At 40.5% G+C, this 22,679-nt stretch overlaps 1 protein-coding gene across 4 annotated transcripts in view; it reads left to right on the top strand.

Moving 5' to 3' along the window:
* The window catches only part of PLCE1 (phospholipase C epsilon 1), a 329,780-nt gene that overhangs the window by 907 nt on the left and 306,194 nt on the right, over window positions 1–22,679 (top strand). For 2 of the 4 annotated variants that reach the window (XM_065552074.1, XM_005292537.4), the window contains exon 1: window positions 543–714. The exons of 1 other annotated variant lie outside the window; for it this stretch is intronic. The gene's annotated coding sequence lies outside the window, so the exon portion shown is untranslated. Of the gene's footprint in view, window positions 1–542; window positions 715–10,349; window positions 10,437–22,679 lie in introns of those variants that run through there. One more of the 4 variants, XM_065552073.1, reaches the window with a different exon arrangement.

Below are 22,679 nucleotides of genomic sequence, written 5' to 3'. Positions count from 1 at the left end.
AAAAACCTTCTTCCCTGCAGCGTGTGTGATTTGTGGGAGGGGAGGATCAGGAACCCGCTGGTGGCGGCGGCACAAACATCCTGGCCCTGCACTGTGACGGGGGGAGGGAGGCTGCGGCCCCTTTGGCATTATGACGCTCTGCCCTGCACGGTGTGTGCCTGTGAGGAGATTCCTCTGGGGCGGTGGTGGCGGTGTAACCCCCGCGTGCGCTACAGTGGGCAGCACTAGTTCCCGGGGCAGAGCACCCAGCGCTGGGCTGTTTGCCCTGGTGCTAATGACCCAAGGTGCTTCCCTGCTCTGTGGCCCTACCACGCTCACCTCAGGATGCCTGTGGCTTGGTGGGAGGGGTGGAGAGGGCTGGGCGCGTTTCCCTCTCAGGGGAACCCGGCCGTAGTCCTCCTCTTCCCTCACCTCCCACCTCCGGTCTGAGCGAGCCCCCCGTTCTCCCCGCTGCGCCCCCTTCCGCCCAGCTGGGCGTTGCGAGCCCGGCAGGCCACCTCCCCCTCGGTCAGCGCGCGCTCCCTCCCGCCTGCCCGCTCCGCAGAGCCGTTGAGTTCGGGGACTGCCCTGACCCGGAGCCTGCCCTGCGCAGTCAGCCGGGGCGAGAGCCCTCGGGGCTGCTGCAGTGACCCGCCGCCCGGCCTCAGCTGCGGCAGCAGGAGGAAGAGGCTGGGGAGACGCTGAAAGTTGCCGCCTCCTACTTATCCCCAGCGGGTGAGGCGCTTCTACAGGCTCCTTGCCTGAGTTCGTGGGACTCGGGTGGGTGGGTGGACGGACCTCCTGGTTGCCCAGAATCACTTCCATAGGCTGCTTTGGGGGTTCGGGTGGTGAGAAAGGGTTCCCCCTCCCCCGGTCACCGAGATACGGGCCATGGGTCCACACCTGCACTCCGGCAGCCTCATGGACTTCAGAGGGGTTGTATTAGGTCTGACATCCTTGCATTGGCTACACTGGCACCCTAGTTTCTAGGGTGACCAGACAGCAAATGTGAAAAATCGGGACAAGGGTGGGGGGTAATAGGAGCCTATATAAGAAAAAGACCCAAAAATCGAGACTGTCCCTATAAAATCGGGACATCTGGTCACCCTACTAGTTTGTCACCCCCTTTGCTCCCCATATATCAGTTCTCCATTAGGCTTGTGAAGATGATGAGCTACACTAACATGCAGTTTCTATGCATTCGCATTGCAATATTTAGTTGTAAAATATCCTCTTTCTCTGCAGAGGATTTGAGGAAATGCGGGGGGTGGGGGTGGTTGGGTGTGGATTGTAACAAACTTGTTATAAATTACAACTGGGTATAAAGTCCTCACTATCTTCTCCCTGAACTTCTCACTTTATAGCGTGGTTTATATCAGTAACAAGTTTCATATTTCATTGCTTTAAACTTTCTGGCTAATCACATCTCAATGGATTGTTCTAGATGAGCTGCAGCATCTGATCAACTACAAAGTTTTAGGTTACTGGGGTGAAGTGGTCTCCCCCCAGCATTTCGGTGGTTTACAATAATAAGCGTTCTCAGATGTTATAAAAGTTCGTTCTAAGATGAAACCTGGCAATCAAAGCAGCAAAGTGTAAACAACCCCCCGTTCTGGCCTCGCCTTTGATATGCTTGAAAAAGTTTAGCTTTGTGAGTAACTTTGCATTCCTTACTAGTCCCATTGAAGCGTTTGCAGGATTGGGACCAAACTGTGCAAGACTTGCTAGTCTCATTCCCCAGAGTGTACGGTATACCTGAGAACCAGCAGGGAAGCCTAGAGAGGAGCTATAGGAGTATCAGCAGACTGAGCTGCTGCATTCTAAGGATAGTAGGATGATAAGTGAAATGATACAGAAACTCATGAAAGGGTTGGCTGTGGTTCAAGGAGCAGACAAATGTTCAGACTGGTTATTTTGCCGTGCGGTTTGCCCATCCCTAATTGTAATGCACATTTGCGAGGCAGTAGAATTAAAATTGGTATTTTATGTTTATCTCAAGATTTTGTTGAATGAATAAAAACATAATTTTTATAAGTATTTCAGGAGTGGGGATGAGTTTTGCCCCATTATAAAAAAAAATTCTCAACATCTGAGAACGATTAAAGAAATTAAATTCCAGTATTTATAATTACCTAATAATCATCTTAAATCAGAAGCCCTCCTTTTTATTTTTGAATCATCCTATGAGAAATAGAACTATCTACAAACAGTATATGTATATTTCTAATTAGATGAAAACAGTGACAAGATGAGCAACACCTAGACAAACAGGGGAGGAAAAAATAACAAACAAAATCAAACTACAAATAACTTTATCACAGGAAACTGAATATATTGTAAATCACCAATCGAAAGCTGTTGAGAGAGACAAACTGGACTGCGTAAGTCATGAGAAACCATGCCCAGTTTGAATAGAAATGAACAGGGGGTTGCTAAATTCTTCCATTCTCCTCTTAGTCATCCGAATAAAAGAAACCTCTCATATTTTGCCATGTTAAGACATTGATTCAATACATTATTATGAGTTCATTTTCACTTTCCCGTGTGTTGAGACAGGTTTCTTTGTAGCTAGATTTGCCCTTAGAACCTTCCCCTTTTTGGGTACAATTCTACAAAGTGCCAGCTACCCTCAACTCTGTAGACTTTTATGTGGTATGTGTTGGGCAATGTATTTTTGTTACATTAAGCAAAATGTAATACTAAATACAGTTTAACCAATATCTTTTCTATATTTTTGCATAATTTTGTCATTCTGACAATAAATGATACATGAGAAAAGACAGAAAAAACTCTATCAGTAAAGTAAGGATAAGAAAAACAATAAATCATCAGATAAAGTATTTCTAATAGATGTATCCATTGAGAGTCACGGAAAGGGTTCAGAAAAGGGCTACAAGAATGATTTCACGTTTGGAAACACAGACTAGAAATAAGGCACAATTTTTTTAACTGTGTGGGAAACTAACTATTGGAATAGTTTACTAAGGGTTGTGGTGGAGTCTCTATCACCAGTCATTTTAAAATCAAGATTGGATATGTTTCTAAAAGATATGCTCTAGTTCAACCATAGCTATTGGACCTGAAACAGGAATTAATTGAGCGAAGTCCGAGGGCAGGCCTTCACTACGGGGGGGGGGGGGGGGGGGGGCACGCGGGGGTCGATTTAAGATACGCAAATTCGTATCGGAGCCGACTTACCCCGCTGTGAGGACAGCAGCAAAATCGACCTCCGCGGCTCTCCGTCGACGGCGCTTACTCCTACCTCCGCTGGTGGAGTAAGCGCGTCGATTCGGGGATCGATTGTCGTGTCCCGACGAGACGCGATAATTCGATCCCCGAGAGATCGATTTCTACCCGCCGAGTCAGGCGGGTAGTGTAGACCTAGCCCGAGTCTAACTTCCTGCATAACACAGGACATAAGTCACAATGGTCCCTTCTGGTCTTAAAATCTATATATCTATGAATAACTGCATTAAAATTCTAATTCTTGCTGAGCATTTTTCATTAATTATTAAAATAAAATATATATTTCAACGATCAATAGAAACTTTTTCTACTGGAAGATTACTATTTCAGTGTTGATTGGTTTCCATTTTGAAATAATCTTATTAGGAACCAGGCTCTTTAAGCAGGAACCGTCTTTTTGTTCTGCTTTTGTACAGCATCTAGCACAATGAGGTTCTAGTCAATGAATAGGGATCCTAGGCACTATGCTAATACAACTGATTAATCATAATGTCTCTATATTTTATATACTTTTAAAAAAATCCATAAGTGAAACATAGTGCTTAATTATGCAACTCCAACATGAATAGAACTTATCCTCATAACTAGTCCCTTGCAGTCATTTGGTATTAGTTGTGTGAATAAGGGATGTGGAATTGGGTCCACAGTCTTTAACTATGAAATATAATTAATTTGTTTGCAAGAGATTGCACTTTTAATTGTTTTTTTCTTATAAAAACTATTAATATGCAAAAGTATGAGCCATGTTTGTCAGTGGTCAAATTCTGCCCTCAATTACGTTTTTAATCCCCTTTAAATTAGGCCATAAGTGACTGAATACACAAATAAGAGCAGTATGACTTACATTGCATACTGCTTTGTTTGTCTTGGCAGACCTGTGTGGAGATCTGACTGTGGGTGGGGTTTCCAGAATCATGCTTCTGCCAAACGTGGATCATATTGCACTCTTGATTTCTGAGCAAAACTCCTATTTACTTTGAGAGTTGTATGTTGGAGAAGAGGGTCATTGTGTTAGCACTACCTATATATGGGTCTCTTTTCTTTCTTTAGTGACAGAATTCTGATCTCACTTGAAGTAAGTGGAGTTTCTTCAGACTTACACCAGTGTGAGATCAAACTCTGGCCATCTATTATGTTCCATCGCTCTAGCATTTGGGTGCATGACATAATTGAATGCAACTAGATAGTAAATCAAACCATCCACAATATTCCTTCCTGAACTACCCTAACCAGTCATAAATAATCCACCATAGTCAAACAAATGCTTAACCTGAAAGGTGTCTTTTACTTGTTTCTGAAAACCTGTAAAGGTGACCTCTAACAGATTGCTCAGGGGGGTGAGTTTCAAAACTAAACTTTCTCCTCCAGAATCATCCAGTTTCCAAGTCCCCAAGACTGCACACCTACCAACTATCAGCAACGGTGTCTCAGGTGATCTCAGCTGTTGTGGTGATTCGTTGGGTCATAAGTGAGCTAGGCATCAAACCTCAGGGCATATATGAATATACCTAGGAAAATCCGTCTGCATCCAAATCTCCTATTCAGACTAGGGAAGTTTTGGGTGTGCGAGAAATGCAGGATTGAGCCTTACATGAAGATCGACATTCTGCAGGCTAGTGTTTCAGCTGTGACATTTTACCCACAGTAGTCTGCGGCACGCCTTAGTAGACTAAATGGGTTCTGGTCTCTGGAATGTCTTTTGCTGTGTATTGCGATCAACAGAAAAGTAATCTTGAGTAATTTGGTAAGAAAATTGCAGTGGAGATCTTTTTTCAAAAAGGTAAAAATGATCCACTTTATTTTTCAATTGACCTGTAAAGTTTTTTTTAAATAAATACTTCAAATACCATTTCAATATCTTCTAAAATATTTGAAGGTATTCCGATGTACACTTACAGTTAACTTCTTTGTGTTGCTTTCTGTTAATTCTTAATAACATATTTAAATACTTCTGGTTAAGCAGAAAGGTGAAAATGTTGTGTACCAAAGTAAAGTTGCATGAAAGGTATATGTGAAAGGTATTTTTAAATATTTATTTTGGGATAATATTTTAATTCTGTTAGTATGCACAAGTGCTGTATAACTTGCGTCTAATAATAGTATGTTTTGTTAACCAGATGACTCTCCAGTTGCATGTGACCTTGCCTAGTGTTGTAGGACTTTGCTGTCTGTTTTAGACAATGCTCTGATGTGGGACTTTTCCTCCCACAATATTTTTCTCCATCTGTGCTACAGTGTACAGCAAGAATGCCTCTGAAGTGAACGCTGGTATTTCTGAGGTTTGTGCTACAATACATCTTTATTCTAACATTTTTATAACGCATTCCTTTATTTCAAATACAAAACTCAGTTGTTGATTGAAATCAGCCACTTACTTGGCTGATTTCCCCTCATAGCAGTGCAGGTAGTTTCAAGCAGCATTAACACTTGATTGAATTTCCACTTGGAAATCAGTGGGGTGTGAGGGAATCATGCTGTGTAGAGTAACTGCTCTGTGGATCTACTTCATCTACAGCGCCCCCAAATTCGCATGAAGGAACAAGCTTGTGGAGCTCCAGTTGAGAAACTTCCATGATGTCAGCTCTCACCCTTTAATTTCTCTGGCTTGGTTCTGCTTGTTTTGGATCCTGCCTGCTTATGAAAATGAAGGGAAGAAAATTTTCATGTTTTTAATATCCAAACTAAAATGCTTTAAGAGCATATTTTTCTTCTTTGCTTTCCTTTGCTAGTTTTCATTTTCTCATTTTTTTCAAAGATATATTTATAACTAGATTAAGATAATGAATTCTTTAATTCATGTGAGTATATTAAGATAAATGTATTCTATAGGATGGTTCATTTAGTGGACAGTGATATTTTAGTATTTGTACTTCTAAAACTGTTTAATATTTATACATTTTACTAATAAGGTTCATGTTCTGGTGAATTTTCAAATAAACTAGACACCTGCTGTATGTCTATATATCTCCCTTCTGCTCAGATTTATGTGGGTGGGAACTAACTAAAACAAACATTCCTTGGCCTTGTAAAAGTTGCAGGTCCATGTAATCTCATCTCTTTTAGTGTATGGAACCAAAAGTGGTGCAGGTTTAAGGTGAACAATAAAATCAGGGAATCTGCATGTATCCAAGACTCCAATTCTGCAGATTATTGGCCAGCTGAGCCCCTCTGCATTTCCCTCTGGCTCTTGCCAGTCATGCCTATTACTTGATCAGGCCAGTAGTTCACAGATTGCTCATCCAAGGTTGTTCTGTGACATCTTGGGTGGTAAAGGGCTAAAGAGCAAACAAGATTGTTTGAAGTCCTTTCCCCCCCCCCCCAGTGGTTCTTCCATAATTCTTGGAGCAAATATATTGTTTAAAGTGGCTCCTTTGGAGTTCTGGGAGAGAATCTACTGTGTAGTGCAGCTCCCATCCAAGTCCGTCCCCCTTCCCCTCCGGCAGTCTGCACAGTTCTTTTGTAGTGGATATGCAGAAGAGGGAGTACCCTGCATAGCTACCTTCCCTCTTCATGTGGTCATGTCATAGCAGTATCTGTAGTCTTGCTTCCCTTCACATGAAGCAGCTGGAAGGGGAGGTGAAAATAAGAGCTTTAGAAACTTGTGTATAATTTGTATTAAAAAGTACATACAATGTTAGAACCCCAGTGAGGCCAACTAATCACATATTAAGGGAAAAGCTTTTAGATACACACAATCCATAACATGAGTGGGAAATCTCTCCAATTTCTTGGTGGTTGTTGCACCCTCAGGCAAGGTTTCAGGCAGATGCTTATATCAGGATTGTTTTAGATTTAATGACCTCTCAAAATGTAGGTATTGTAATGGGTTTTGATTGGAGGTCTGTTTCAGTTCTAGTTTCATGTAATAGTGTACTCTGCAATAATTAGGTGATGTCTAAACAAGAAATTCTACTTAAATCTTGTTGGCCATTCAGCACACATACAGCCTGGATGTAGAGAAACTTGATCTCTTTCCGAGATCTATGGTCTCACTTGTATAATAAAACCAGTATCCCAGGGCTATGGCTTTTTAAAGATATTTTCACTCTAATTAGCATGTATCATTTAAATATACAAGGTAGGCTTATAGGGCCTTTATTGTTGTATACATTTATAAAGCACCTGTCACCATATTAGTGTCTGTCACTGAACAATATATATTTCAAGTTATACGACTCAGACTTAAGTATCTTGTTCCTTTTTTATTATTGCTATACAGCCTCACACTATACAATCAGTCATATACATCTTGTTTTCTTAATTGTTTTTAAAAGGCAGTTAATCATGTGTCAGTAAGTGAGACTTCATCATACCACACAAGTGTATGTGCTTACAAAATACAATTTCTAATATGTGGAAATAACACTCATAAAATTAATTGTAGTATTGGGGTGCAGCTCTTTTGTCTGGCAGAACATTTGGCAGAGTTCCAAAATTTGTATGCATTTCTGTATGCACTGGGTGGCAAAACATTTTGTCTAGTTCTTTCCTTTCACAGTCATCTATTCGCACTATGCAGATCTGGCTGTAGGAGGGATTTGCTAATATACATTGTTCAAAAACAAGGTCACTATACAACCAATAACTAATTCAGTATCTGATTCCTCTCTTGTGTTTTTGCTTTGGACTTTTCCCAGTTTCCCTCTTCTGCCCATAATGTCAAATCCTGTTTGTTACATAGAGGTTAGATTCTAAAAAAAAAAAGAGCAACTGATATTGTAGTATTTTGTGGCACATATTGCCTGTTACAACAGAAAATCAGTTGTGTGATTGTACTTTTAATTTCATTGCCATGTAGGGTGACTGAATTACCTTGAAAACCAGTAATGGCTCTGTTTTCAGGGCCTGTTTCAATGTACCTATCAGTATCACAAAAAGTCTTTTGTTCTAATTTTTGAACCCCTGCAGACCAGAGGCAGCTTCTTCAGGTGGCTCAATCAGCTGAGCTGGTGAAATCAACAGAAGGCTGGCTGAATACATATGCAAACCAAAGACTACTTATCCACCAGGCACATCACACACTAACACCTTGCCCCTTCCCATCCATAAGGCCTCTTCATGAGCCAATGTCTTGCACAATCCTCAAGCTAGCCCTTCCCCAACATAAAATGAAATCTACAGGGGGTTTGGTCAGGAGAGGGAAGGAATGACTTTGCTGAGGAGATGAAGGAAGAATGAGCAAAAATCTGTTCTGTCTTCCCCAGTTGCCAAAACCCATCCTATGTCCACATCCCTGACCCCCACTACAACAGACCCTGCATCTCCCCACTTTAAACATTAGAGCAATTCACTGCCATGCCGGCTATGTTACAAAAACACCTTCCCACATTTTACTTAAGTAATTTGGATCAGATGTTCAATTACGGATTGTATTACTAAATAGTTAATGGAAAGATGTATCCATTTTACTCATTGGATGCTTTTAAAAACATTAGTTTCCATAGGTACTATATTAATTCATTCATGCTGAGCGGCTACCTAAATTTTGCAATTTCACAATATTGATCTGAAGTAAATGTATAAACTTGTCTTTTAAATAGCATTAAACACAGGGTGAATTATAGCTGTGAACGTGTCTAAATAGATATTTTCTATATCTGCTGCAAATTGTATTGACATTATCCCAGTAATATAACATTGGGTGGTGGTGATTGTAGTGTAATATTTTTTTCACAGTAGCAGAGATATGGTGTGTGTAAAAACTCAGCTTGCTATCCAGCTGGCTGTTGGTTCTACATCAGAACAGATTTCAGAGAGGATTCCATTAAAGGTTGGATAACTTGTTCTCTGAGACAGATTTAATTGATTTTTCAGATGATAGAAGTTAAATGAGAATGCCTCTTTTTGTCCAAACCATGCCTCCTTTGGTGCTTTGCCATCAGAATTTGATAGACATGAGGACCTGGAGTTTAAGCACATTTGGGAATATGGATGAATCCCAAGATGTATTATTTAATCATTTCAGCCCATGTGATAAATGAAATGGGGGGGGGGAGGGGCTAGCTCCCTTTTATGGACAGCCAGCCAGTTAGCTACAAAATCCCTCTTCGTAGCTGTTCTCTACTTGCTTTACCTGTAAAGGGTTAAAAAGTCTGACTGCATGCATAGGTAAAAGGAAGTGAGTGGGCACCTGGCCAAAAGAGCTAATGGGAACGTTAGAACTTTTTAAAATTGAAACAAGACTCCCCTTTTGTCTGTCTGTGGTTGTTCTTCCAGGGACAGGGCTGGAACTATACTGTAAAAAGCTTTGTCAGGTATGAAAAATCATCAAATCATACTTAGAAACTACTTATTTAAAACCCCAGATATGTAAGTAGATCATGAAATGTCTAGAAAGACCCAATTAGCTTTATCTCTTTTATTTTTGTACGGCATGTGGACTTCTCTGTGCTAACCTCCAAATGCTTTTTGTTTTGCTTGTAACCATTAAGCTGGACCTCAGGAAAACCATTCCTGAGGCCTAATTATTATATTTGCTCTTTTTAAATCTAGCAATAGCCTAAATTCCAGATGTATTTTCTTTCTTTTTGTTTTTAATAAAATTTCCCTTTTTTAAGAACAGGATTGGTTTTTTTTTTTGTGTCCTAAGAGGTTGTGCATATGTTGTTTAATTAGGTGGTGGCAACAATTGATTTCCTTTGTTTTCTTTCTCAGCTCTTCCACGGGGGGGGAGATGAAAGGGCTTGAGGGTACACCACAGAGAAGAATTCCCAAGTGTGCCTTCCTGGGCCCAAAGGGTGTGGTTTTTTTTGCACTTGGGTGGTGGTAGCATCTACCCATCCCAGGTCAGAGAGAAGTTGTAAGCTTGGGAGTTTAATACAAGCCTGGAGTGGCCAGTATTAATTTTTCCAAACCTTGTGGGCCTCCACCTTCTGCACTCGAAGTGCCAGAGTGGGGAATCAGCCTTGACAGCCCACAACAGGGTTTTTACTTACACCATCTGAGAGTGAAGTATGTACAGATTTCATGGCAGAATGCTATTAACATCTAAAATCCAGTTTTGCCATATAGTGACTGTAGCTTGGGTATTTGTTAATGAATGTAAAATATTTGGTTACTTAGATTAAATTTGCTGTTGCTTATTTGTGGGTAAGTGTATTTTTTTTTTTTTTGGTTTATTTCAGAGAGTGAACATTTTTATGGGTCCTGAAATTATTTGCCCTGCCCTGGCAAAACTTTTCTAGCAGTGGCAGTTCTATTGGACTTTAAAGGTACTTTAAAAATAAAGTTTTTAAAAAAATTAAATCTCAAATATATATTTAAAAATTTAAACTATGTACATTTAAAAATAGTTCTTTCCCCTCTGTTGTGGTTCCCTTTCCTGGCAAAACTGGAAGGCCCTTAGAGACTCAAGCTGCTGCTGTCTTAAGGACTTTCTTTTTCTGTGCTCAAAAGGAACTATAGTAGCCCAAGGAAGTTAGAGGAAAATATTGGATTAGGGAAAAGATAAAATCTATTTACGCTACTTCATTAAAACAGCTACTGGTCTCTCAGCTCAGTAGTGCCTTTTTTATCTTTTAAGCCAATTTATTCAGACTGAAAAAAATTGGTTTTCCAGAGGAAAGACCACAGTCTATGTAGGAATAATGTTTTAACTGATCCCCAGCACACTATTAGAAGGAGGTACTCTAGGGAGTGGTATTAACTGATATTAGGAGCCAGATTCTCCTTAGGGGAAAAAGGATAATGCTAGCTGGAAAAACCTTCTCTTTTTGAGTCCATTAAAAAAAAAACCCCAAAACAAAACAAAACAAAAAAAACTTTGCCTGAACGAGTGTCCCTTGTTTTGTTCATTTGTCCAAGTTCATTTAAAAACCAAGCTGAAGGAAACTAATTGAACTTGATTTTTGAAGTATTGACTGTGCAAAGACTTTCTTTTGACCAGGCTCCAGAAATCCTGAGTACACCAGGAAAATGGAAGTCAAAGCCTTCAGTTGTTGGTACAGATTGAAATGTTCCAGTGACCATCTATGGTGAACCTTATAATGAAAATGAAATCTAATAAAATCTTTGCCTCCATCCTTATGCTCTATTCATCTGCACAACCCTACTCTTTACCCTCCAGCCCTCATTGATACACACCCTTAAAAAGCTCATTTAGATTACTTTCATCCCTGACTGACACTAAGTCCAGTCCTGGAAGGGGTGGGGCTGAGGGGGTCAGAGCCAGCCCACCCTGTAAGGTAAGTGCCTCCTCTTTCCTCCCCTCCCCCACCGGGATAGCAGCAGCAGCCCAGGGCTCCGGGAGCTATTTAAAGGGCCCGGGGCTCCCCTGCTTCTACGGCCCCGGTCCTTTAAATAGCTGCTGGAGCCCTGGGGAAGTGGCGGGTCCAGCGGCTATTTAAAGGACCAGGGCGGCAGAGGCAGGTGGAGTCAAGGGCCCTTTAAATAGTCTCTGGAGCCCCCTGCTATCCCAGGGCTCTGGGGGCTCTTTAAAGGGCATGGGGCTCCCCTGCTTGTACCGCCCCAGGCCTTTAAATAGCCGCTGGAGCCCTGGAGTAGTGGCGGCAGGGCTCTGGCGGCTATTTAAAGGGCTGGGGCGGTAGAAGCAGCGGGAGCCCTGGACTTTTTAAATAGCAGCCAGAGCCCCACAGCCCTACCCCAGGGCTCCAGCAGTGGGGCTCTGATGACAATTTAAAGGGCCTGGGGCTCCAGACCCTGCTGGGAGCCCCAGGCCCTTTAAATTGCTCCCTAGGGAAGCCGGGCCACCCTGGTACGGCGCACCAGCTCTTGCCGGTACGCCGTACTGGGGCGTACCGGCTTTCACCTCTGCTGTCAGTTGTCCTCATTTTCAAACAAGCACCTTCATGCTTCCCCCTCATGTCTGGGAGAAACTCCCTGTAAATATCCACAGAACTAACTCATTATCACTCTTCAGGTCTCTCCCCAAAACTCTCATTTGCTGTGACACCTACACATACCTAACAATGCTTAGGCTACCAGTGTACTGAGACCACATTCTATCGTGCTGACCAATATGTTCTCAATGTTTCCTTGTACTCCCTCATCTATATATAGCCATAGTCTCTTGTCTTTTACTTAGTCCCTGACCCAAAGAGCCAATCTGTCTTCCCCTCCGTGTATTTCTACAGTGCCAAGCACAGTGGGAGCCTGGTCTACAACTGGGTCTCCTAGGTGCTGCGATCCTAATAATAATAATGTGGACTTGCAGCATTTCCTTGGAGGACTCTGGGTTGAAAGACAAAATAATAGATTTTATTGCTCCATTAGCAGTTACATCTGTTTTAAAGTTTTAAATACTCTTTATTTTGACATAACACTCCTCAATTAATGTTTGTCAGGTATAACTTAATACATTTATAATGTAAACTAAGTTCTTTTTATCATAATTTGTACTTTTACTGTTCAGTACCATTTGTCTGAGGAACTCAAATTACTTAATGTTGTGAGCCTTAACAAATAAGTTTTATTCTTCCCAGATTTGGAGAAGAAAATCGAAGTACAGAGAGGTTAAGGTATCTTAAGTTGGGCACTCAAGAACTTAGACACAGAGAATTAGAGGGCACTTCTAAAAGTATTGAGCCAAAATGCCTGCATACTGCACTGGACATCTATGGAATGTTCTTCGAAATTGGGGCCCAATTGACTTATCTAAGGTCCCCAACTAAATCAGCAGCACCATGGAATGGTCTCCTGACTACCAGTCTTGCATTCTAACCATTAGATAATGCTCACTGCTTTTAGTTAAGCAGACTTTTGGCATTATTATGATGTAAGGAGGAAACAACAGAATGGTCAAGTATATTCATCAACTCTGTATTTTATGATGAACACTTACTATTAGCTTTACAGTCAATAGTATATGGCAAGTCACATCAGGATCATAAGCGAAGGATGAAGGTTTCTGGCAACGGGAGTTTGGGCTGGGATTCCCTGGACTGAGAAGTTACTTCCCTACCCTGTTTCTCAACTGTCATAAATCCTCTTTCATCCTCTTGCTAGTTTCTAAGAGTTAACTTTAAGGTCTTTATACATTTTATTATTAAAAAAAGACTGAGGATAAGTAAGTATTTTAGTTGTTTCAGCATCCTCATTAGTTTGGTTTTCCTTCTTTATTATGTAGTGTTCAATACTTTTCCCCCCTTTAGATTCCGCATACCCTTTGTGCACTGTATTGATACATTTTTCTTCTTGTTTCTTTAACCATGTTATCCAACACTATTTAAGTTTACAATTCAATTTTATTCTTGCAACTTTTCAATGACACTATAGGCCTAGTCATGTTGCGTCACCCTTTTTTTCATTTAAAATTGGTTTTTCTCTTAATTTTCTTAAAAAAAAAAAAAAAAAAAAAAAGTCTTCCTTGTAGTCACAGTGGGTTACTTTTGTTGTTTCTTTTACGTTAAACTGCAATGGAGTCAGTTTCTTTTGTAGGTGGTATAGATTCCACTAATTTCAGAGGGATGGATTGGAACAATAGAAGAGTAACTTCTTAACCGTAAATTTGTTCTATGTGGCTCAGATCCATCTTTCTGGAGCCTATCCTAACTTCCTGAAGTCTGCTTGTCATTTTTGCCTTATAAAGGAAGGAAAGTTTTGTGTGTGTGTGTGGAGATATATATATATATATCAAGAATGACTGAGCGAGAGAAAGCTATAGGCAATATAATGGTTGGAAAAAACCTGAAATTTGTGTGGTCATCTTCCTTGCTGGATTATACATGGATATCCAGCTATTCCTGAGGGTACATCTGATTAACTGTAGCAAGAGTCATTTTATAGATGAGTTATCTTTTCATTTAAATGACCATTCTTTAAATAATTACACACAAATTACATTAAACTAACATTAATATTATAAAGACAAGCACTTAGAAGTTAGGAAATTTCAGAATGAAGGGTGCCTGTTCAATTTTAATTTTGCATGCTCTGCTGCCCTCCACATATGTATTATGGTACAATCTCATTCATTGCTCATATTGTCTGACTTCCTGTATGACAGACCATAGATTTCCCCTCTTCCCCCCTTCCCCCCCCAAAAAAATAATTCTTAGGGCTGATCTACACTACACAGTTAGGTCAACATAAGGCATCTTATGTTGCCCCAATTATGTTAGTGTCTACACTACAGCCTTCCTCCCACCGATGGAAGTGCCCTACTGCACCAACATAACTTCCCCTACACAAGAGGCATAAGGCTTATGTCACCGTACTTAGGATGACAGTATCTGTGTAGACCCCATGTCCCTTGCGTCAGCTTTCTTAATTTCCCAGCTGGGAGCCCAGGTGAGAAGTCTGAGCAGCCCCCCGCCCCCCCATCCACTCCCTGCTGAGAGCTGCACAGCCTCGTCAATTCCACAGCCTCTTGAGCCATGAAATGACAAGGCTATCTGGCTCCTGGCAGAGAGTGGGCAGGCAAGAAGCCCCAGGCGGATTCCCCTCTGCTTCCAATGGGGAACCGGGGGAGAGGGGAGATGAGAAGCCCTAGGGAGCAGAGGGAGGAGGCAGCCCGCCAGGAGCCTGTGGGGCTGCCAGGTTCTTGGCAGGGAGCTGCCAGTTGAGCTGAGACACCGGGCTCTCAGCTCCTTACACTGCCCCTCTCAGGTCAGTGGAAGTGCTCCTGGTAAGGACGCACACCACCAACCAAAAGAGGTTTCTGTGAACATGCACCACCACAGTAATTTAGGTTTGTAGTGTAGACATACCCTCAGAAAAACATCCAATCTTGATTTTAAAATGGTCAGTGATGGGGAATCCACCATGACCACTGATAAATGGTTTTAGTTTCTCTCATCCTTATTGGACATCGACAACGACAGATCATTGCCTTCTTTATAAACAAGCTTTTACATTTTTGAAGATTTATCAGGTTCCCCCCTCAGTCTTCAAAAGTAAACATGGCCAATTCTTTTTATCTTTCCTCATAGGGGAACAGTCTAGAGTAGTGGTCTCCAAAGTGGGGTGTGTGCAGGAGGAGCGCTGCAAGAAGGGGGGAAGAAGGGGGCCGGAGGAGCGCTGCCCTAAGATTGGCCAGAATGCCGTCCCTTACAGTGCGCCACCCCAGGCACATGCTTCCTACTCTGGTGCCTGGAGCCGGCCCTGCAAGGTATCCTGAGGGAAGAGTGGGAGCTCCACAACACGGAGGGGTTGACAGTGGCACCGTCACTCGTTCGTTCGCTTTCAGCGTATTGCGATGTATTACAGTTTACATGTGCCCGGTTAAGTGGATTTACGGATTATATTATCTAGTTTTAACTAAACTAACCCTCACAAAATGGACAAGTGGCTTAAAAAGATTCCTGCAAAGAAACCGCGGATTGAAGATAATACTAATAATGCGAGCACAAGCGAACAACAAGAAAATGGCAGAGCTGACCATTCTCCTACTCCTAGTACGAGCTCTTCGTCAGCCACATTACGAGGTAAAAGCAATGACGATCTAATCAGATCTGACAAGAAGTTGGCCAAAAAAAATTGAAATTATCAAGAAGGCTATTTGAAATATGGATTTACATCCACTATTGTTAACGATGCACCTCACCCTAAGTATTGTGCCTTGAGATATTAGCTAATGATAGTATGAAGCCATCATGATTAGCAAGACATTTAAAAGCTAAGCATTCAGAACCTCTACAATTTTTTTCAGCAATTCTTAAAGTCATGCGATACTCAATCCAGTACTTTACAAAAGTTCACTAAACTTAATGATAAATGTTTAGAAGCCTCTTTTGAGGTTTCTTACTTATTAGCGAAAGACAAAAAGCCACATACCATTGGGGAAACGCTTGTTCTTCTTGTCACGATAAAAATGGATGAAATAATACATGGAAAACAATATGACGACAAACTAAAATGCATTTCTTTGTCAGCAAATACTGTTGGAAGACGCATAGAAAACATTGCTGAAAATTTGAAGAAACAAGTATTAGAACAAATTACTCAGTGTGGGAGATTTGCTATACAGTTGGATGACAGTACAGATGTTTCTAACATGTCTCAGCTTATCGTATTTGCTAGATTCTGTTTCAATAATGAAATACACGAACTTTCCTTTAGTGGGTCACAAAAAAGTAGATGTACCGGAGAAGATATATTCTCAACAGTAAATGACTTCTTTAATAAAAACAATGTTTTATGGAAAAACTGTGTAAGTGTAACCACTGATGGAGCGGCTGCTTTGACTGAAATAAAGAAAGGATTCCGAGGTAAGGTTACAGAGAGAGCACTACACATGAAATTCATTCACTGCATTGTTCGTGGGTAAGCTATTGCAGCAAAGAAGTTGGAGCCAGAAGTGCACAAAGTGCTACAGGATGTCATCAATGTGGTTAATTTTATAAAAACAAGACCTTTAAATAGTAGAATCTTTACAATACAAATGCAACACCTTCCAATTAGTTTGCAAGAACAACTGATTGACATCAGGGAAGACAGAAATTTACTAGCCGAATTTCAACAAAAACCTTTGCATAATTGGTGGGTAGGACTGAAAAATGAGTATCATGATTTAGTAAGCGCAGCCAACAATGCGCTTCTTCCATTTGGATCTACGTATCTTTGTGAGGCATCTTTTTCAGCTATGACAGCCATTAAAACCAAGGTGTGAAATAAACTGAACTTAAAACCAGACCTTTGAATCGGTGTATCACAAAGTGTTAAACCAAGATTTTCAAAAATAATGAAGCATATTCAATCACATTGCTCTCACATTAGTGAGAGCAAAAAGGTTTTTTGTACCGTTAAACAATATTTTTAAAACAAAATTTATTTTATTTCATCTCTCAACCTTTTTTAATTTCTATTTTTGTTTTATAATGTACATAATAGTACAGTAGTACATGTATATAATTTATACATAAATAAATATACATATAATAGGTGCGTGTTCAAAATTTTTTTACTGATGGGGTGCGCGATCAAAAAAGTGTGGAGACCACTGGTCTAGAGGACTTCTTCAGAACACTTCCAGCCCTATTTTTCTATTATTCTACCAAACTCTACTGACCATATACAAACTTCAATTTTTCAGAGGTCTAATTTTTGTTTCTCCCCTCTGGACTCACTGCAGTTTGTCCATATCTTTCTTAAAATGTGGTGACCCAAACCAGGCATAGTACTCCAGCTGAGGCCTCACCAGTATTTAGTAGTGTGGAATAATTACCTCGTGTCTTTCAAAACTCCTTTTAATACATTCCAGAATGACATTTGGGTTTTTCACAACAATATTGCTTTGTTGACTCATGTTTAATTTATGGATGAGGGGAAAGCAGTGGACATGTTATTCCTTGACTTTAGCAAAGCTTTTGATACAGTCTCCCACAGTATTCTTGCTGGCAAGTTAAAGAAGTATGGGCTGGATGAATGGACTATAAGGTGGATAGAAAGCTGGCTAGATCGTCGGGCTCAACAGATAGTGATCAATGGCTCCATGTCTAGTTGGCAGCCGGTATCAAGCGGAGTGCCCCAAGGGTTGGTGTTGGGGCCAGTTTTGTTCATGCCATCCTCCAGATCATTAATGAAGATATTAGAGGGTAGGGAGACGATACAGAGGGACCTAGACAAATTAGAGGATTGGGCCAAAAGAAATCTGATGAGGTTCAACAAAGACAAGTGCAGAGTCCTGCACTTACGATGGAAGAATCCCATGCACTGCTACAGACTAGGGACCGAATGATTAGGCAGCAGTTCTGCAGAAAAGGACCTAGGGGTTACAGTGGACGAAAAGCTGGATATGAGTAAACGGTGCCCTTATTGCCAAGAAAGCTAATGGCATTTTGGGCTGTATAAGTAGGAGCATTGCCAGCAGATTGAGGGAAGTGGTTCCTGTCTTATCAAGGTAGCAGCTCTCTGTTTTTATAGTTCTGCATTTTTATTTGTGAAGCAGTTAGCTCAATTGCATTCCCCAGAACTGGGTTGTCTGTCCATTACTGCAGTCAGGGCACACCTAATGAAGGTATTGTGCTACTTTGCCAAGTATAGGGTGGGGTTAATGGATGCAGTCATAACCTATTAACTGGAGACCTGAATGCAGTGAGGAATGCAGTTATTAGATATTCTGTGGGGTTTTTTTTTTGGTACATAAAATGGGTACCAAGTAAATATTTCATGCTCTTTGTGGTTTAGCCGCTGCTGCAGTACTGAAATGCCTTTGGATGCGATCATTTTTAATACAGAATGCCACAAGAGCTGCAGGGGCAGAAGAGAAGTGCTCATAAGCATCCAAAGATACTTAACAGCAGTGGTGGGCTGATAAGAGCCCTTGTGGTCCTCACAAAATCTGTGGCTAGCTGTTGATGGTGAATGGTGTATGAAGTTCAACCTATGTAGTGGTCTTTTGACGCCATTCTCATTCAGTTCCTGGCTTCTTGTCTTCCTCCTACCAATGCCTATATTAGGTTGAGGCAATAAAACAGTAGAGGAATTCCATATCCACCTGTTAGGTTCTTCCTTTCAGAGCATGGATTAGGCAAAACTCAGCTTTTTTTCTTTTTCCTAGGAGCATAATAGAACTGTTAGATCAGTTGAAGTGTCCCCCTCAGGAGTGGGAAGTTAATGGTGATGGGAGATTGCTATGATGTCAGCTGCCGAAGGGAATGGTTTTCTCCTTGCAACCATAGAAGAAAGAGGGGAAAAAATTGAGGAGGAGCAAACTAAATGTAATTTTAAATAATTTTGGAAGGCCTTTTACATTTTCAGATTGTGTGGGGTTTTTTGTTTTTAAAAAGTTCAGTATGACCTTCATTTTAAATGTTTCAGAGTAGCAGCCGTGTTAGTCTGTATCCGCAAAAAGAACAGGAGTACTTGTGGCACCTTAGAGACTAACAAATTTATTAGAGCATAAGCTTTCGTGGACTACAGCCCACGAAAAGTGAAGTGGGCTGTAGTCCACGAAAGCTTATGCTCTAATAAATTTGTTAGTCTCTAAGGTGCCACAAGTACTCCTGTTCTTCATTTTAAAATGTAAGATCATGGAGTAAAAGCTGTATACCTATGCTTTAGAGAGAAAGGGTGTCAAAATCAACAATCTTCTAAAAGAAGTCTAAGTGGGTTATGTTAAGCATATCAAAGTCCTGAGCAGATACACTGACACATGTAGTCACATTTAGAAACATCCTGCTCTGTTCTTCAGTAATTGATAGTCTCCTTCAAGTAGGCTAACAAATAAAAACAAAATAAACCCTTAAGCAAAATGGAGAGTTCTGCAAAGGCATTCTTTTTTCTGTTTGAGTTCTGTTCTTTGATTTGAAAGCCGACATTGCACACTAAGAAATCTACTAATAGAGACCCTTGGATTTTGTCAATATTTCTATAGCTCATGGATTCATTCAATCAATTTGAATTACATATGTTTATAATGTGAATTTACTTTACAGTTTACAGTGATTCCTATGACAGTTGTACATGTTAAAACCTTGTTTTTGTTTTCCATTTGATCAATTAAAGAAAATTTGGTTAATCAACTCAAGTTAAATTAGAAAACACCTTGCAACACAACTAAAATATGCATTTTCAGTCTTACATAGTTTTGCTACTTGAGTGTTTTAGTTCTAGCAACAGTAGATCTCTCAGAGATGACTTCACAGTCTGAATGACTCAGATGTCAGGGTGGGCTTCCTCTCAGAGACTGATGTAATTGACAAGGTCACCATAAGCAGAAAGTGAGCATGGTTTTGGCTTGCTGACCAAATATTATTGGTGGTAATTTTAAGTGTTGCTGCTGTTAATACCACAGTTTTTGAAAACACTGAAATTTCATAACGGAAGTGTTATGTGACTGATTTTTTAAAATATGTTAAGGATTCTTGTAGTTGCAAACATGCACATGCTCTTCAATTTTTGGGTTATTAATTTTCCTATAGGCAAAAATTAGTTTGACCTCTTGTGCTTTTTTTTACCTGGAATGATGATAAAATGCAGTCTGGATGGCAGATGTTCATAAAAGGGGTAGAAAACAGGTTTCAGAGAATGAATTGTTCCATTTAATATAATTAAGTCAAGATCAGTTTACAAAAAAGATGTATTTCTGAGAATGGTAGTGTAGTGGAGCAGTTGATGTTAGCTTTTTCTATTCAGAAGCATTAATTTTGCATCATGTCTTTCCAAAGTACTAAAAATATGCTGGCATTGATTGAGGAATAATCTATGGAATGCCTTTTCTCAAAATTGAACAATAAATGTTGTTTGAAACATACTGGCTAAGGGTCCAGTATCAGCAGCCTTACTCACGTTTATTAGTACTTGGCTGCTCAAGTAGTCCTGTTTATTTTAATGGGACTTAACTTTTAGAGCAAGGTACTGCACAATATGAATAATTGTTGCAGATTGGGCCCTGTATTATTTTGAACTATTATGTTGTGTATTTCTTTTATGCTTTCTGCTATACCATCAGATTATATTTGCTTTAGTAATTAGGGATTTTAGATCTGGGTATAAAGGGCCACTTCCTGTTAACAGAGCCTCATTGTGTCTTTGGGTTTGTGTTATTTTGTAAGGGCCTCGTGCTTATTTTGCTGCCCCTAAGAATTCAACTGTCTTCCAAAGCATGCAGATTTTTCATTTCTGGTGCTGGCTTCCTTTGTGGTGCTGATTCTTTTGAGAAGCGATGTGTTTTGATGATAGAAAAAGAAATGGAGGGATGCAGCAGTCATGTCTGTTTTCCAATATTTACTCTTTGAATTTTGACAATTAGGATTTTAATTCACATTTCTTAATAGAAGCACAATATTTTGACGTGATAAGCAATATCCAGCTTTTCCATGCACATAGACCTTTAGCTATAAAAATAGAAATCTCTGACATTTAAAAACCTCTGATAGTCTTTTATCACCACCTTTAGCTAGATCTCCCAGAGCTATCCTTCCCCCCCACTACATGATTTGACAGTGATTGTTTCCTCTAATTTGCATTCTAGTTCTTGAGTTTCTCTCTTGCCCCGTCTTTTGAATCTTTTGCTCTCTGGAATTTCTGGTAAATGTGTGCTCATTTTCATTTAAGGGTTTGTGGTCTTGTATGCAGGACTTTCAGAACCATGATAGGTGAAAAAGCCTTCCATTATTTACTAGCATGTTTCATTCTTGGCTCATGAGTTTTCAGGTGTTGAACTGCCCAGAATCTCAGGTGCTGTGCAGTTCCTTGACCTCTCATTTGACTTCAAGGCAAATGTTTCAGCAGACTCTTTAGAAATTAAATAACAGTAGGCTGTTAAGACCGTGACTTTTAACTCTGCTGGATACAAAAGATCACAAACAATGGTAAAGTTTTGACTAAGGCTTTTTGGAACATCTATCTCTTTTGTTGGCTAAATAAAAATGTGCACTTAGCATATTATGGAACTATCAGTATTTGAATTTAGTGTAGAAGTGGTGATGATCTCATACTGTACAGATACGTTATCAAGGGCATCAGCAATATGTATGTCCAGGGATGTCAGGTTTAGGACCTGGCATGGCTGCCTGCCAGTTTTTGTTTTTTGATTGTTTTTCATTATCCCTACCATCACTTATTGATTTCTTCAAGATAAGCTTGGTTGTTGCTTGGAGAATATCTTATCCACTATTTCCTAAACAGTCTGCACCTTGTAGGCATTATACTGGTGGGAATTGAAGTGATATGTTACAGGTATGTTAGCAACAAGAAGGTGGTCATGGAAAGTGTGGGACCCTTAGTGAATGGGGGAGGCAACATAGGAAAGAGGATGTGGAAAAAGCTGAAGTACTCAATGCTTTTTGTGCCTCGGTCTTCACAGACAAGGTCAGCTCCCAGACTGCTGCACTAGGCAACACAGTATGGGGAGGAGGTGAGCAACCCTCAGTGATGAAAGAACAGGTTAAGGACTATTTAGAAAAACAGGACATGCACAAGTCCATAGGTCCAGATCTAATGCATCCAAGGGTGCTGAAGGAGTTGGCTGATGTGATTGCAGAGCCATTGGCCATTATCTTTGAAAATTCCTGGCAATCTGGGGAGGTTCCGGACAATTGGAAAAAGGCAAATATAGTGCCCATATTTAAAAAAACCAAGAACGAGAACCTGGGGAACCATAGACCAGTCAGCCTCACTTCAGTCTCCGGCAAAATCATGGAGCAGGTCCTCAAGGAATCCATTTTGAAGCACCTGGAGGAGAGGAATGTGATCAGGAACAGTCAACATGGATTCACCAAGGGGAAGTCATGTCTGACCAACCTGATTGCCTTCTATGATGAGATAACTGGCTCTGTGGATACGGGGAAAGTGGTGGATGTGATATATCTTGACTTTAGCAAAGCTTTTGATACAGTCTCCCACAGTATTCTTGCCAGCAAATTAAAGAAGCATGTATTGGATGAATGGACTATAAAGTGGATAGAAAGCTGGCTAGATTGTCAGGCTCAACGGGTAGTGATCAACGGCTCAATGTCTAGTTGGCAGCCAGTATCAAGTGGAGTGCCCCAGGGGTCAGTTCTGGGGCTGGTTTTGTTCAACATCTTTATTAATGATCTGGGTGATGGGATGAA

This window comes from Chrysemys picta, chromosome 7 (assembly GCF_011386835.1).
Source record: "Chrysemys picta bellii isolate R12L10 chromosome 7, ASM1138683v2, whole genome shotgun sequence".
Lineage (NCBI taxonomy): Eukaryota > Metazoa > Chordata > Testudines > Emydidae > Chrysemys > Chrysemys picta.
Note: the sequence above shows the minus strand (reverse complement) of the source record. Positions and strands in the feature narration are given on the sequence as shown.